Below are 17596 nucleotides of genomic sequence, written 5' to 3'. Positions count from 1 at the left end.
TCTATTTGTCCCATCTGTTCTTTGTTTTCTGTTCTTTGTTTCTTTTTTCCCTGTCTTCCTTTGAATTGAGAATTTTAAAAATAATTTCATTTATCTGTTGGCTTACTAGTTATACCTCTTTGTTTTATTACTTCTCAATATAAATCAAACTCCTTAACTTGCCTCCAGACCCACTCTTTCTCCTTGAACTTTTCAAAGAATGGCTTCGCCATCCATTTGTGTTTTCCTTCAGTTTCTCTTTCTCTTCCTTAATTTACATATGTCTTCAGTCCCCCAAATCTAACCATCTTACTAATTGAGTAATATTTACTTCTTGAATTTACTCATGTCTTTTCATTTTACTGACACCTTTTACCCATATACTGTAACCTGCATAAAGCTGAGCTGTCTCATGGCCCAGTTTTAACTTTGTTAGCCAAAGAAATCCAAGCTTCAACACTGCTAAGGAATTAATAAACCAGTTAAGTTTTTACTCTGATCTCTTGGAAAACAAAAGAGGAGGTTTCATTTAACAGCAGAACTTTCTAAGAAAAATTGTTCTTACCAAGTTTTCTTTTCTGACATGGTTGCATTACAATACAGAGCAACCCCCAGACTCTCCCCCTTAACTGTTCCTCTCCCCCACAGTACTCTCTCAGTTACAGTTTGAATCTCTCCTCTACTTTTTAAGGATATACAATAAATCAGTCAAGCTGCTTTCAATGTTAAAATTACAAAGGCAGAATTCTCTTTGGGTGAGAGTAGCCAGAGGCTGTGGCAACCCATTCTTTAATTTTTTTGAAAAAATATTATACAGCTATCATCTTTTGCCTGGACAATTATAATGTGTTCTGTCTAGTTTCCCTGCTCCGCCCCGCCCCCCAGTTTGTGTTTAATGTCTTCTTCATGTTGTAGTCAGAGTGGTAGTTTTAAAGTTTCGTAGTTTTGGTTAAAGTCCTTCTGTGGCGCCATGTTGCTTTTCAAGTGAGGCCCAAACCTTTTAATGCATCTTTTACCTTATAATGTTCCTGCTGTTCTGGATTTTGTTTAATTTACTCTTCAGGTTTTCCTGCTCATCTGTGAGATTTTTCTTTCCTCTCTAGACTCTTGTACATACCTCTAAGTTTCAGTTTAGATATAATTTCCTCAGGGTAGCATTCCTTCTGTGGTTCTTCCTTTGTGTGTGCCCATTTCTCCTGCTGATGTACCTACTACACAGTATTCTGAACAACCACTCCTCCCCCCATTTGACTCTACTTGTCTTTTTCTCCCATTAGATTATAAACTCCACTAGAGTAGTTATCATTTCTGTGTTTGCATCAGAAGTATGGACCATCAATAATTACTTGCTGAATAAATGAATGGGTAATGAATGATCTTCATTCTTAGCACTTATCTTGCCCTGCTGAGCTGGTGAATTAACCTGCCACTAGGGTTTCCTTGTTCCTGAATTTTCTTATTAAACACATGTAGGTGACTATGTACCTGCTCAAAAAGGTAGTGTCTCCATTTACCATGTTCAGTGCTTAGAGCACCAGGGACTCTGTTCTTGTTATACAGACATTTGTCTAATTCTAGCCTCATAGGATGTGTTCAAGTAGTTCCTCCACCCATACCTCCCGCAAAAGCCTGAGTTTTGAGATGCTTTTTCAAATTTTTGCGTTACTGAAAATTGAGGAATAGTCAATTGTATGGAATTAATGAATGATTAAAAATAGTAACAGATGCTGGAATTAGGGTCAGTCCCTCTCACTGCTAGGTTACTCCCAGATCATCTCTAATCTTGATTTTTGTAATCCTCTCCAAGAACTTTGATGACATATAATCAATTTAAACTCAACACTCCTAAAACTTCCAAAATCTGCTGCCTTTCCTAGTCTTCTGGGGTTGAAACCTTGGAATTGTTTTTAAGTTATTCCTTTTCTTTATCTGCCATCTATTTAGACATCACCTACTGTGGATTCTCTCTTCCACATGAGTCTATTTATATAGCATTCAGTGAATTCTCCCTGCTTCCACGCTTTGGACTCTCCCTTATACTGTGAACCTTGAAAACATTCTAAGGGGAAGAAGCCAGGCACGAAAGGCCATATACTACAAGATTTTGTTCATCTCTAATGCCCAAAAGGGGCAAATCTAAATAGAGAAAGTAGATTAGTGGTTGCCTACGGCTGGGGGATTTTGGGATTGATAACAAAAGGAAACTGGGTTTCTTTCTTTTTTTGTAAATTGAGATAAAATCTACGTGAAAGTAACCATTTTAAGGTATACAATTCATTGGTTTTAATTATATTCAAAATGTTGTACAGCCATTACCATGTTTAATTCCAGAACATTTTCATCACCCCACAAAAAAATCCCATACCCTTAAGCAGTTATTCTTCATTCTCTTCCCCTTCCAGCCCATACTGAACCAGTGACAACATTCTACATTCCTCAGCACTACGTGAGGGTTCCAGTTTCTCCAAAGCCTTGCCAACACTTTTTTTCTTAATTTCTTTTCTCTGCTTTCCTCTTCTTCTCTTTTTTTTCTTTCCTTTATTTTTATTTTTATTTTTATTATAGCCATCCTGGTGGGTGTGAAGTATCTCAGTGTGGTTTTGATTTGTATGTTCCTGATGACTAATCATCTTGAACATCTTTTCATGTGCTTTTTGGCCATTTGTATATCTTTGGAAAAGATCTCTTCAAGTTCTTTGCTTATTTAATTGGGTGTTAGGCCATTGTGTTGATGAATTGTACAAGTGTTTTATATATTTGGATACTAGACCCTTATCAGATAAATGATTTGCAAATATTTTCTTCTGTTCTGTGGGTTTCTTTATACTTTCTTGACTCTGATAGCAAGAGTCCTGCCCTTTGACTCACAAAAGTTTTAAATTTTGATCAAGTCCAGTTTATCCATTTTTTTCTTTTGTTGCTTGTACTTTTGGTGTATTTAAGAAGATGTTGTATGTGTTTATTTCTGGACTCCTAATTATATTCCATTGAGCTGTATGTCTATCTTTAAGCCATTAACACAGGTTTTTTTTTTTTCTTAAAAAATTTTTTTTTATATCAGGGAAGTTGTGGTTTTACAGAAAAATGCAGAAAATAAGAGTTCCCATACCTATCCCCCACATATGTACATTATTAAAACTTTGTGTTAGTGAGTTTTCAAATGAGGAAGTGTGAGCCCTCCTACTTGGTATTTTTTTTTTTTTTAAAGATGTTTTGGATCTTGGTTCTTTGGGGTTCCTTGCACTTCCTTCTAAATTTTAAGATTAGCTTGTCCATTTCTGTAAAAAAAAGGCAGTGTATAGAAATACAACTGATTTTTGAGTATTGATCTTATAAACAACACCTTTGCTGAATTGAGTTATTAGCTTTAATAGTTTTTTTCCTCCCTGTTTGTGGATTCATTAGGGTTTTCTCCATATATGATCATATCACCTGCAAACAGAGATAGTTCAACGTCTTCCCATTGGGATGCTATTTGTTTATTTATTTATTTTTCCTTGCCTAATTTCTAGTTTGGTCTTCCAGTAAAAGGTCAAATAGTAGTCTTGAGAGCAGCTATCCTTGTTCCTAATCTTGGGGGAAAACTTTCAGTCTTTCACCATTAAGTATGGTATTCACTGTGGGGTTCTTTTGTAGATGCCCTAGTTCCCTTCATTCCTACTTTGTTGAGTGTTTTTATCACGAAAGGGTGTTGGACTTTGTTATGCCTTTTCTTTGTCTGTTGATGATCATGTGGTTCCCCACCTCCCTTTATTTTGTTAATGTTAATGCATTCATTGATTCTTTCTGTTCAACCACCCTTAAATTCCTTGAATAAATCCCACTTCATCATGGTGTATAATCCTTTTAATATGGCACTTGATTGATTTGGTTTGCTAGTACTTTACTGAGAAATTTTGCCTCTATATTCTTAGGAATATTGATCAGTAGTTTTCTTTCCTTGTGATATCTTTGTTTGGCTTTGGTATCAGGGTCATATAGGCCTTATAGAATAAGTGAGGAATTTTAGTGGGTTTTTTGGGAGGATGTATGTTTGTGATGAAAATATTCTAGACTTGCTTGTTGTAATGGTTGCACAACTCTGACTATACTAAACACCATTGAATTGTATTCTTTAAGTAGGTGAATTGAATGATACGTGAATTATATATCCATAAAGTATGGAAAAAAACCTCCAATATCTTCAGGGGATCTCCTCACCTGTATGTGTTAACCCAAAATTCTTGGAAGCTCTGACAGTCTTGCCAGCTATCATATTTTAGTGTTACCTCTATATATACAAGTGTTGTATTTTTTGATCTAGTCAGTGGTAAACTAACTGCCCTGCCCACCACCTCCCCCTCTCCTTGATCCCCCAGAACATCTTGTGCATGATTGCCTGTGTTCCCCACCTATACTGAGTGTCCTTTTTCCCTCTTTCCACCTTTCTTTCAAAGTTCTGTTCAAGTTTCATCTGTTTACCACACTAGTCTGCAGAAATCTTTAGAACCCAAACCTCTGAATCTGGTTAGTATTTTTTCTCAGTCAAAAACAAAACAAAACAAAACTCTAGACTGTGAGTTTACTTAAGGAGAAGTGGGAAAGAGTATTTGAAATCAGAACTGTATGGGAAATCTTGTTCTATGTGTTTTTGGTACCTATAGGCATATTGCCCTTTTCATGTATTTAAAGTTAACCCACAGCTTTATATGTTCCTTTCATTTGGGCTTCTCAAATATCCCCAAATAGTTCTAGTGCTTTGAAGGAAGGCATGGTGTGGTATATCTAGCCATTAATATTAAATGGCAGGTAAGTGTTGATGTATCTGTGTATGTGTTTGAAAGATAGATGCACAATTTTCAGTTGTGTTTCACAGTTAAAATTATGTGTTTCAGACAAATTGGAGAAAATGTATTAGAGTAGAAGCCCATAAATCCTAATGTATATAATAAAGTCCACATGCAAATGTGAGACATAGATAGATCAGACTGTTTATGTAAAGGCGACTTTGTTAGAGTTTGGTGAGGTATAGCTGGGAGGTTGCCCTCATGGGATAATGTCAAGAGCAGATTTCACATAAAATAGAATTGGATTCAAATCAGATATCTATATCCTATATAGCTGTTAAGTGATTGAGGCAGGATTCATATATGCAGGTTTGCCCATCTCCAGGATTGATAATCACTGTTCTGTTTTGCATTCCATGATTATTAAGGAAAATGGTTTAATTTGTTTAAGTCTCATTTTCTTCACATATAAAATGAACTTGATAATACTTGCTGTGCAGAGATTTTTTTGAGATGTGAATGAGGATATTAAGCCCTCAGCTGAGAGCTTGCTCACAAAATAGGCCTGTTAGTATTAATATTTATTTTTACTTCAAAACAATAGTACTAACAAATGAGGTTTTAAAGGTGTGTCTGAAACTTACGCAGAGAAATTTTCTTATCTCTTGGCTTTAGAAAACAGAATTCTTTCTTTTTTGGCACAAAGTTTTCCATGTTCTGTTTCTCTAGAATTTAGATAATTTTCCAAATAAGTCATTTGTTTCTAATTACTTTGATTTATTTCTCTCTATTGTATTTTTTGTTGTTCAGAATGAATTTTTGTCAGAGACAGAATTATACTTTCCATGTCATTAACTTCCCATCTGAAGAATTTGAAAATTTCTGACACTTGTGGTTAATTGCAACTGTTAAATATTTCAGCTTTAGGTTTTGAAGTATCTGGAATGAAGTTTATGAAAGTTGATTTTATGTTGGAAGCTTTAATAGAAATAAACCAAAGAAGTGGTTATTGGTTTTCATCTTGTCTGCAGAAGAAGTATTTGTATAAAACTATTTGTTGATGTTGCTATAGAAATGTAGTCAAAATTACTGCAGCAAAAGCATCACAAAATAAAGCAATGACGTAAAACCTGACGTGACTTTCCTACGTTCTAATTGATTTTGAAATGGCTTTGATTTTTTTATTCTCAGCTATCATAAATATCCAGATATCATAAGCTTAAATTAAAATTCAAATTAATTTAGTATTCATCTAATATTTTTTGGTCAGTGTTATTCCTTAGAGGTTTGAACAAAAATTCTGCTAATGTAAATCCAAGTTTCCTGTTCGTGATGGTGATGGATTGTAATTTAAAAAATGTGTATCTTCATGTATTTTAGGTTAGTTTTGGTTCAGTTGGGGTTTTCTTAATGAAAACCATATATAGGTACTTGGTTCAAGTTTTATTTATATTTTCTTCTACAGATTTACTATGAAGTTATAGTGGCTATGCTGTCTATTTTTTAACAAAGCTGCAATTTGGATAAAGGAGAAAGCAGTTCCACAGAGCAGTTTGTAGGGGAAATAGCTCTGCTTCTGGTTTTTATAAACTCTCCTGCCTCAAAGGAAGAGTGCTATTGAGTCATTTACAACTTCAGTGGAAGATGTCTTGCAGCTGTGCCTTTTGGTTTTGTTCCAGAGATAGTATTTGTGTGCACTGTCCGAATGCCTTAAAGGCCCACCCTGGAAAAGATTCAACTCTATGAAAGGAGTTTTGTTTATAACCTTTCACATGTTCTTATGGGGCTCTGGTGGTGATGGTGATCTCCAGTATCTTGTCTTTTAAATTGACATTTTATGGAGACACAGATTGAGAATTGAATAGGAATTACAGTTATAGTTACTCTATCTCACAAAATAAATTTGGCCAAGCCCTTGGAACACACTGAGGATCAAAACAAAACACTGCTCCCCAAGTCTTGTTGTACTTTGTTATTTCTTCTTTTCTGCCCCTATACTGGCAGGAAGATGGCACTGATTTAAGTTCTTCTGTGTAATTTAACAGATATTGAATTACAAGTCAGGTTAGTGTACTAGAAGGTAGAAGATTATTCAGGGAATCCCGTACCCTATGTTTGAATAGTTTAAAAGACCAGTGACTTCCCAGGTTAAAAAACTGTTCACTTAATTTGTTTTGAACCATATGTTGCCAGGAGATTGACCATATTTTCTCCAAAATCTCTCCCTTTCTCCTTAGCTTTATTTTCTCCACCTCCCCCCCCCCCCCACTCCTTTAAATGCTCTAAAGTTATCAAAGCTATGTGGGATAGAGAGCAGGGTTCAGATCTGCTCCCATCCCCTTCCTTTCCCAGCTGTGTGCCTTTCTGATCACTTCATTGTGATCTCTTGGGAAGAGGTGCCCTTTACGATGTTGAACTCCTTGTGGGTTTACTCCTTTTTTCCTTCCATCTCTTCTGAACTGCATGCTATCCATTTCCCCTTCGTGTATTCACCCTTCCCTTTTGTCTGTCCCACCAAAAGGCAGCACCAAATGAAACAACCAAAACATCTCCTGTAAACATCGTCCTTGAACTGTACACTTCTTTTTCTTTTTACTTTCCCTTTCTCAAGCCTTTTCTTCGCTGATCAACTAGAGTTATTCACTCTTGTTACATCTTGCCTTTCACTCTCTTCAAAATTTTTCCTCCGCAACTTGAGTTTCTGCCACTGTCCACTGAACTTGCTCTTTGTGGTTTCCAGCAATCTTCCACGACACCCCATACTCTGGCGGCCCGTGAGGCGTCTGCCCTTGCCCTGTTGGCTGCTCCTCCCAGCATGGTCTGCTCTCTTGGCCCTGCTTCCCTGGTTTGCTTTCTTCCTCAGAGGCTGGTCTTTCCCACCCTCCTCATGGGTTCCTTGCTCTCTGCCTGTGAATTTATGAGCATTTTCTTTAATGTTTCCTTTGCTTTGGGTTTCAATCAACTCCCAGGCTCCAAATAATACTGATTGACCAAGTAATTCCTAATCATCATGGAAACTCATACTCTGTCATTTAGCCACAGCTTTCCGACCAGCTTCCTGATTTTCCACCTCTCTGTCTCACAGACAGACACTTCAGACCTAAGGTATACTAAATGGAAGTCTTGGCTTCCTTTATCCCTCTTTCATACCCTTTTCTAAAGTCCCTCTCTAGGTTAATGGCACCACCATCTTTGACTACCAGGAACCTGAGAAATTTGCTTGCCTTTACTCCTGCAGTCCAATTCATTTTATCAAGTCCTGCCCATTTCATCTACTAAATATTTCTTTACTTCATCTTGTGTCACTGGAGCAGCATCTTAACTAGCTTCCATTCTTTGTGTCACTAGTTCTCACATAATCTTTCAGAAATGCAAAATTAATAGCATTTTCTCTTGCCTGCAAGATAGAGTCAAAACATCTGAGCTTTGCATACCGATTGCTCTTTATTTGGCTGCCGCCTCCCTTTCTTGTCCCATCGCCATCACTTCCCACCCTGTGTTCCATGCGGAAGAGGGACTTACCGTTCTCTGCAGTACATTTATCTTTTGTGATTCTGTGCCCTTCACTTACTGTTCCCACTGTGAGGAGTGTACTTATACTCACTTATCATCTACCCAGTAAGCTCCTATTTATTCTTCAAGGTCAGCTCAAAATGTCACCTTGGGAAGCATTCCTCTCCCACCAAGTCAGTTACTGTTAAATTGTTCATGTAGCACATTTTTATCCTTATATTATAGCTCTTATTGTCCTTGTAGTATAGTTATTTATTTAAATGCTCCTTCCTCACATTGTGGGGAGCCTGGGTTTTGCAAAGGTCTATATTCCCAGTAGACAAAGAGCAATTTCTTCATTGGGTGAATGGATTTTAGAAAAACTTAAAAGTATCGAATTATAATCGAGATCTCATGGGCAAAGGTGAGGTTGAGTATGCTGAATATTTTTGGTTTATTGTGTTGGGTGGGTGGGGGCTGTGGATTGTGGACATTTTAGCACTCGTAGTTAGGGTATTCTTTCAGAATTCTGGTTACGGAGTAAATTTTAAAGGTCAAAGTAAAAGAAATAGGTGAAACTATAGTTTCAAACTGTAGAGCTCATAAAGCTGGGAAGGATGGAAGTACCCCAGGTTCACAGACAAGGACCCCAATTAGTGCAGACAGCATACAGCTGGCGGATGGAAGATCAGGTCAGGTGAAGTGAGGAGGGGGCCCCAGAGGGGTCGAACAACGCTAAGGTCAAGGCAGAGCTGTATACTACTTATGTACTTAGAAGCAGTGTGCAACTTTATAAACCGTGTTTTTAGTAAGAGCCTTGTGTTGGAATGTGGTGTTTATAGGGCTCCAAGAAGCAGGGCCTCTTGGAGCAGTTGTGGCTGTTTTAACAGACAGGAGAGAAAAGAAAGGAGAATGGAAGTTATGGGGTTATGGGATAGGACCGTTTCCCTTACAAAAATTGAGAAAAAATAGATAAATGGAGTATGTTCAGGTTTGATTTTTAAAGATAACATGCAGTTATTGTTGAATGATACATTCAAGCATTTTTATGGAAAAGCCTTGATGAATTTTTTGACTTGAAATTTTGTGTTGAATAGTAACCTGCGTTTATGTAGTGCTTTGCAGTCTGCCAGGACCTTCACTGTGCTTCTCCTCTGATCCTTTCAACAACTTTGTTGTATAAGCAGGGTATTTGCTGGTTCTTAGCCGACTTAGCTTGGTGGCAACATGGGGCCTTATCCAGGCTGTTTGAAAATAAATTTAGTGTTGTTTCAGAATGGGAAAGTAGGTAATTTCTTGGAAAAGACCTCTTTATTTTTGGAAACATATTTTTTGGGGAGATGGCTGGGTATAGTGTTCTTCTTGGATCCAGAGGTTGGTGCAGAGCTGGGGAACTCCCAGTTTTGGGATTGTTTTGTTTCTTCCAGCTCCTGGACAGGATAGAGAGCCTCTCTGTTCTCTTTTCTCCTTATCAGTGTTTGTCTCCTATCCTCATCCAAGCAGGGTGGTCTGCTATAGAAAAAGGCTCTTGGAATTAGCCAGAATCTGACATCTAGCCTGGGTTCTGTGACTGACTTGCTGTACAACCTGGACAGGTCACCTAACTTCTGGACCCAGGTTCCCCATGTGAAAGGCAAGGGCTGGAGGTATATGGACGATGAGACCTCTTTTGGTTCGAAACTTCCTGATTCTATAAAAATCTCATTTGCTCAATCATATGTAGGGTGTTGCACAGGTGCTAGCAAAATCTTTGTGCCTGCTTTGCATGAAAAGGACAAGTGCTTTTATTTCTCTAATCCTTAAAGCAGGTTGGTTATGGTACCATATTATCAGCAGTAGCATCTGTTTATTTAGTGTGAATGAAGTGGGCCCTGTTCTTATATGCCTACACAGCGTTCCTTGACCTCTCTAAGTGAAGTTGACCACTTCTGCGGTGCTTTTCTTGTAGTTGCTATGGTCCTTTCACACGTGGTGTAACTTTCGTTGCTTATGTGTCTGTCTTCTCTGCTAGACTGTGAACCTCCCTGACGACTGGTATAGGGAAGAACCTTCCAGTCCTAAGGGACCTAGACCTGGTCCAAAGGAGGAACTCAGCAAATGTTTCTTAAACTTAAGCGGAAGGAAAAATAATATGTTTTAAAATGCTGCTGGATTAATATACTGGTCTGATTCTGTAATTCTAGAAGTGATGCTTTTGACTTTGGAAGTTAATTTAAAAAAAAAAGAGGAGGTTATTAAAAGCTCTGTCCTAACACTTTTTAGATGTTTTCAAAACACCCTCTGCCCCACAATCCTTTTTCTGCCCCTTTACCTGCTTCCACTCTCCCTCCACACTCCTGTGAAATCTGTGGTCATATAGTGTATTCTTTAAATCTATACCACTTTCTAATATTACATAATTTAATGTGATTTAACATGAGTCTAACATTGCTAAGATGTACGGAAGAAACTTTGATTCATGTGTGGCTGTGCAAATTCTGGATTTGGAGCCTGAGAAAATTTAAATTGTGATCTTAAAGTAGACTGTAATCAAGAGAATTAGATAGTGGGAACCATGGAAGTAGTGTAGTTTTCTTTTGTTCATTCCTGCTGTCATTAGACATATCAATAGCAGTGATCCAATGAAATGTGTGCTGTTAGAAAATTGTATAGACCAGTTAAAGTTTATTATCCTATATGTAAGAGTCATAAAGCTTTTCTCCATGTTTGTTCAGGAAATAGAAATTTGCATAGTAATTGGTAGTTTGAAAAATTGAATCTCTATAAAATCAGAAGACTAAAAAAAAAGAGATTCCCGCCCCTCCCCTCCCGTACTTTCAAGGTTATTTTAGGGTTATGCTAGAAATTGTGTTGTCTGCTTTTCTCTGGATGGGGCTGATGATTGTTTTTCAGATGATGAATAGAGTTGGGAAAGCTGTGAAAGGCTTACTTATTGCCTTTTTTGTAACACTTGTGATTTTATTTTTCTGCTTAGAGTTTGTCTCATGGTTTTGTAGCTTTGAGTGACCGATCAAATTAAGTCCTTTACCTCTTATTCGTTTCCATTTCCTGTCCCTTAAGCCAGGAGGTAGGGCAATTTTTAAAAGCCAAGAAATTGCATTACTGGATCTACATTAATATACAAACTCACATACACAAATAAAGAAAAAATATTTCCCTACCATACCCAACCCACTCCTTGAATATTTAAAAAATAGTGTTCTGAGGCCCAATTTCTAATATCCCTTTTTAATGTAATAACTGGAGATAATGCCAAAAGATGACATTTTTGTATCTGCCCAAGACAGATGTAATAGATATAAATGCATATTAAAAGTTTTTTATATTAAGACATCTGTGGGTGTTTCATCTTACATATTTTGTTCACACGGATGTGTTTAAAACCTTACTTGAAATGAATAGTTTAAATGATGCAGGACCTGGTTCACATACTTCTCTGCCAGTAACTCACTGGGTAACTTGTACGACTTGTATAAAAGTCATTTTGCTTTCTGGATTCAGTTTTCTCATTTGGAAAACAAGGGTGGTAAAATAGAAGTTGAAGTGGAAGTGGTTATGACCTTCGTGGAAAAGTGTCTTGGCTTTGAATCCAGACCAACCTGGGTATAAATTCTGGCTTTACCTTACTGGTATATAAGTTTTGGAACTCATTTAATTTCTCTGAGTTGTGGTAGTCTAATCTTTTTATCCCCTGTATAATAAAAGTAGGTAAAAGGGCTTGCTCTGTTTGCAAATCATAGTCCTACAAAATAGCTCACTGTCTTGATTTGTACCACATGCACCAGGTGTCTCTCACAAGCAGGCTCTTTTATTTGAAACATGCAGAGATGCAGCAGTAGCTTGGGGTTCATGGCCCGGGTGAGAGAGTAAGACAAGATGACTGGAGCACAGGGGTGATGAGAGATGCCTGAGATGGAGTTTGCCGAGCCATAGCGTCCTCTTCACTGGATCCAGGACCATGGGCCAGTAATTCTCAGGTGTCTGGATTCCAAGAAGCAATACATTTGAGGAAAATGTTTGGAGCTGGTATTTTCCCAAGTAAGCATATTCAAGCAAATCTGCCATGTGCACCACCAGTAGTATTTATTAAAAGGTACATTTAACATTAAAACATGTATGAAGAACATAATCTTAATAAAGGGTAATGCCCTGAATTGGGTAAAACTGGCTGTACAAAAAAACTCACCAAATTGCTCATTGTGAACCAGTGAAAACTTTGAGGCAGATAGTGATGTTTGTTTCCATTATGTAGATTGACTTTTACTTTTATATTTTCTCATCTTCATTCAGAGATTAATCTCTTTAGAGATGTTCCTAAAACCCGCAAGTCTTCTGATATTGCAACCCTTATACTTTCTCTGCAAGCTGTTGGTACAGGTGACATCTTGTTTAAAGTGGTGTTTTTTTGTGTGTGTGTTTGTATGTGATTAAAGCATACTAATTTTTGAAGATTTTTCTGTAGGTAAATATGAACAGATAATTACTTATTGACTTAAGAGCTGTTTAATGGAGAGCAGTATGGTAGCAGATGAGGTTGTAAAAATCTATACCTGTAATCCACAGTCTGACCATCTCAGACCTGAACCATTAATGTAAATATATAAGCGGGAAAAAATGTAATTTAAATTATGAAAATGTAATGGGGAAAGGAGACTCGTACTATAGAGTTAAGGAAAATGAGTTGTCCGATCTCTATGACCTGAATCTTAGAATTAACAGTTTCCTTTAGTGACTTTCACATTTAGTTTGCTTCCTTATGTGTTTGCATTCATAAGCCAGATTGGTTAATAGTGATATAGGATTAATTTCTGTGTCAATCGTTTCTCAGTTTAGGATGGCATATAAAATAGGACTTTATCAACTTTATCACTGTAACGTAGTACCTATACAATCTAGGTTAAAACCAGCAGGTTCTTTTACAATTAAATCGAAGAGATATTTCACTATTATATACTGAAAACCAGACTGCATATGCCTTATTTTTCTACATCTGAAAAATCATTGAGTTTATAATAGTTGATAAAGATGATTAAACTACATCTTGTTACATTTATTATTAGTAGTGACTATTAGGTGATTATTAGTAGGGTGGATTAAAATGACAAAAATAAAATCAAAGCAGAACTAATTACAAATGAATCAAAATAGATATTTCACTTTTTATATTGGAAACTGGATTGCATTTACATGGTTTTTCTACATCTGAACTACTATAAGTTTATAGCAGTTATTAGTAAAAAATGGTTAGACTGTATCTTAATTACATGTACTTTTGATGACTATTAATAGGATGGATTAAAATGACAAATAAAAACAAAGCCAGGGGGTGGGGTCCCAAAGCAAAACCATACACACGAAATCTTAATTTTAAATGGGGAAAAAAATTCTCACAGTAGCAGAACTACAAAAATGATGGTAAAAGAATTATGGTTGTATTAGTAACACTGTTCTTTATGTAGAAGGGTTCTTCACTTAGTGGGTAGAATAGGCAGCAGGAAGATGAGGGTGTCCCCTTGACCCATGTGCATTTTGTAGCTGAGGAGTGAAGTGACTTGGAACCAAACTGGGCTCTCCTACTGAGCATGCCCTTCTCCAGCAGGGTCTGGCTTGGGTGGGGCCGGTCTTGTTCGTTAAGCTTGGGGACGCTGGATTTTCTTCTGTCTTCCACAGTCCTCTGACAGGGAACAGCAGACAGCTGCCTTGATGCCCTTAGAAACTGCGTAAGTATTTTGTGGGGAAAGTTTGAGGAGCTTTCTATTGTGGTGGCATAACTTTGTTTTTGCATTTGAAGAAACTTTGCTGTTGAGGCTATGATTAAATATACAGGGGACCGAGGATTTGAAAAATACTAATGTACTGAGTAGCTGGAATTTGGATATATGTAGTGTTTGGCTAGGGAATATGTCCAGTTACATTTTAACGAAAATATGATTTTTTTTAGTGGCCAGAGTTGTTTTAGACCACTTGCTTGCATTCTTAGACAAATGTTGAATATTTCAGGTTATCTTTAACATAAAACTTTCTCAGGCTTGACCTATGAGGATAATCAAGCTAGTAGGTTGATTTTATTCGTCTTGCCTGTTTCACAATTAATTTCTTCAGTTTTAATATATTCTCTATGATGTTAATTATATCCTAAGGCCCAGTGAAGACTATTTAAGATGAATAGTATACAGTCATTTTTTTTTTTTAACACATTAAAGGATGGCAGATTTTAATTTCATTGCTTTATAAAATGCTCCATTTTCATGCTAACTTTTCTGATTTAACAGAACCTGTACTCTAGCTGTCCGGGATTTAAATCTGCATCTTTTAGTGCCTGCTGATGAGTGGCCATTAAAAGTTATCGAGAAATATGTGTTGTTTTGAGATTGCTGCACCTAAGAAAATATTGATTAAGGATAGGTCATAGTGGGATCAGCATCTTTTGTTGCTGAATAATTAATCCATTGTGTTGAGAAAAAAACTTCCTTTTTCTTTATACGATCTGCCAGTCTAACAACTTTTCTTCAAATAGATCCTTGTTTTGATACTACTTTCTAACAGAATGAGAAGTGGTACTACTGTAATTTGCAGATGATCACTGTAATTTCCTTCATCATTGTTGATCCTGCAGGTAATGTTCCTGCACCACAGGAGTAATGACTATTTTTCTGGGCATATGTGTACTTGGAAAGTTTGTTTCCTATTTTTTTTTTTGTCCCCACAAAGAACTGTCTCTTCCAAGTTATTGGCAACTTGGATGTGGTAACTGAAAAAATGAGAACTGTGTTTAGCTGATGATCACTTAGACAGCCAGTACTCCTCCCTTACCCTTCCTCTGCTCTGTAGTATTCCTGTTCAGATTATAAGATCCACGAATGGGCCACAGTTTAACATCATCACTGGATCACAGTGTTGGAAAGGTAAATTTTGACATTGATATTAGGTGGCAAAGTAAAATTTTAAGTTTGACATTAGTTTTGCTTGGATTTTTTTGATGGACTTTGAAGGTTGAGTACCTGACATGGTATCAGCAGGCTTCTCTACCAAATCATGTTTGCCCAGCTTTGAGTATCTTACCTTCAAGAAAACAAATACATTTAGCTCAAGTGAAAACTTTTCTAAGCCACCACCATTTAAAACATTCTTTAAAGCTCTTACTAAGTAGTAAGGTCGTTTTGAACTAAACTAATACTCAGAATAGAAATACTTTTCTTTTTTATTCTTTTAGCACATTTTGAAAAATATTTTATAGCATTCCAAGTGGCATGTCTGTAATTCCATTGCAGTTACAGCTTTTCCCAGGCCAGCTGCTCCTCTCATGCCGGGCTTGGGGGGCCCTATTGCTAACACTCTGCCATCTGCTGACTGACCAATGGGCTGGCGCCAGTGTTCAGATCTGCTTACCTGAGCTAGAAAACTCATCCCGCTTTGAGCCTCATCTTTTGCTGGTATATGTAAAACTCTTTGGTGGTGCCATAATGTATAAAACAGCAGAAAGCTAATGACCACCAACACTTTAAAAGTGAATTATATGATTTTGATAACGTTTAGGTATTTATGGCTGTCAACAGCGGCACGCCAAAGCTTATGGAGAAGAGGATTTGAAAGTGTGAGCTCAGCGTGGGCTCCAGCCTGGTAGACTTGTCAGAGTGTGGGGAGTTGATTGACTCTGACAAGCTTTTGTCTTACGACTTATTAAAGTGCAGCGTCTGCAGCCTGTCCATTTATGCTGTGCAGTTAACCTTGGTGGATTTGTCGTTAGCTTATTTGGGAAGAGCGTCCTGAACAAATGCTGTTACGTTTTATCTGCGGAATTGAGAGACTGGGTCAAAAAATTAGTATTATATTGAGTTGAGTCATATGGTATATTTGACCCATAAAGTTACAGAATTAAAATAACTTTATGCTCCTTTCCTTTTCTTTCATGACCTCTGTGTTCTTTCCAGACCCCAGCTTAAATGAGAAAGCTTATTTGTTTCTTATTTAACTTCCCCCGCCCCCCCTTCTCTAGCTGCAAAGGGAATGTCCTAGCATAGAGGAGAGTATGAAATGGAAGAAAATACAGAAATGTGCTGTTCATCCCTTCCTAATGAGCTAAAATCCTAGTAACGAATTATGAAAGGGTCTTTCCCATTTCTCTCTTTATTTTGGAAAAGCAAAGATTTATACGTTCTGTTAAAATCTGACTTGGGAAGTGGATGTAGCTCAAGATGGTTGTGTACCTGCTTCCCATTGTACGAGGTCCTGGGTTTGATTTCTTGTATCTCTTAGACAGACAGACAGACTCTTGTTGGGGAGTGGATGTAGCTCAGTGGTTGAACACTTGGCTTCCCAGATACTGAGGTCCTGGGTTCAATTACTGGTACCTCCTAAATAATAAAAAAAATCTGACCTTACCCTCCATTTCTAATTTAAAAGAATAAACTTCTGTTCTGTGGTATGTCACATTTAAAGATATTTCAGCTATTATTGCTGAAGTGATTGTATAGGATATACATGGGGTTTTAACTGACCAAATATATCTAAGTGCAGTCTTGCCCTGCTTGTCGTAAGTGCCCTGCTTGGAGCTACAGACAGCATATTTTGTGGAGCATGTGCTGACTATATTTTGTAGATGGCCACTCAATACCAGGTGGGCATGAGTTTAATGATGGAACTGGAGCAGCGATCCTATGCATAAGGTAGTATAACATCCTATGCATAGGGTAGTATCTTCCCTGCTATCTCTCATGACCAGGGGAGATTGTTGGCCTTGGCTCTGCTCTGTTTTGATCCTAGTTAGGATGTCCCTGGGCGAAACTGTACATTAGCACATTTTTCTTTTCCACAGAGCATTGTATGATGATGGTCCAATAAATGTTCCCCAAATGCCAGGAACATCACAGAGACATCCATCGAGAAGCCACAGATGTTTTTCACACTCTACTATGAACAAGTGGTTTTTCATCTGACAGAATTTTGCCCTCCTCGTGTGAGCATAGGAGCAGATGTGGGACAGGGAAGGGGTGTGGACAGGAAACATGACAACATCCTGGTGCTTGTCAGGACAGTTTTGTCATTGCTTTCCTCTCTAAATGAGGGGAATTGCTAGAAAAGATTGGGGATTATGTGTGACCAGACGAGAAATTTAATAAAAATCTTCCCATTTTGTTTTACCCTGCCTTTAATAGATGTCCCCAAGTTTCAGAGAAATCTGTTTCAAGTGCCCTGTTCTCAGTATCCCAACAGAAAATAGGAATAATTCTTTTGACCCAGCTGTGTATGCACTAGTATTATTGTTAGTGAAAGAAACCTTTTTGTTTCAACTCCACTATGAGGGGGAAAGAATAAAATACTAGCAGGGTTTTCTTAGGAACTGTGTATTTTTTTTTTTT

At 37.4% G+C, this 17596-nt stretch overlaps 1 protein-coding gene across 28 annotated transcripts in view; it reads left to right on the top strand.

The window, feature by feature from the left end:
• The window catches only part of EPB41L2 (erythrocyte membrane protein band 4.1 like 2), a 226386-nt gene that overhangs the window by 72019 nt on the left and 136771 nt on the right, over window positions 1-17596 (top strand). For 4 of the 28 annotated variants that reach the window (XM_058307459.2, XM_058307450.2, XM_058307447.2 and 1 more), the window contains exon 1: window positions 13691-13957. The exons of the other annotated variants lie outside the window; for them this stretch is intronic. The gene's annotated coding sequence lies outside the window, so the exon portion shown is untranslated. Of the gene's footprint in view, window positions 1-13690; window positions 13958-17596 lie in introns of those variants that run through there. 28 annotated transcript variants of the gene reach the window in all.

This window comes from Dasypus novemcinctus, chromosome 11 (assembly GCF_030445035.2).
Source record: "Dasypus novemcinctus isolate mDasNov1 chromosome 11, mDasNov1.1.hap2, whole genome shotgun sequence".
NCBI lineage: Eukaryota > Metazoa > Chordata > Mammalia > Cingulata > Dasypodidae > Dasypus > Dasypus novemcinctus.
The sequence above is the reverse complement of the archived record's forward strand: the minus strand, read 5'-3'. Positions and strand labels throughout refer to the sequence as shown.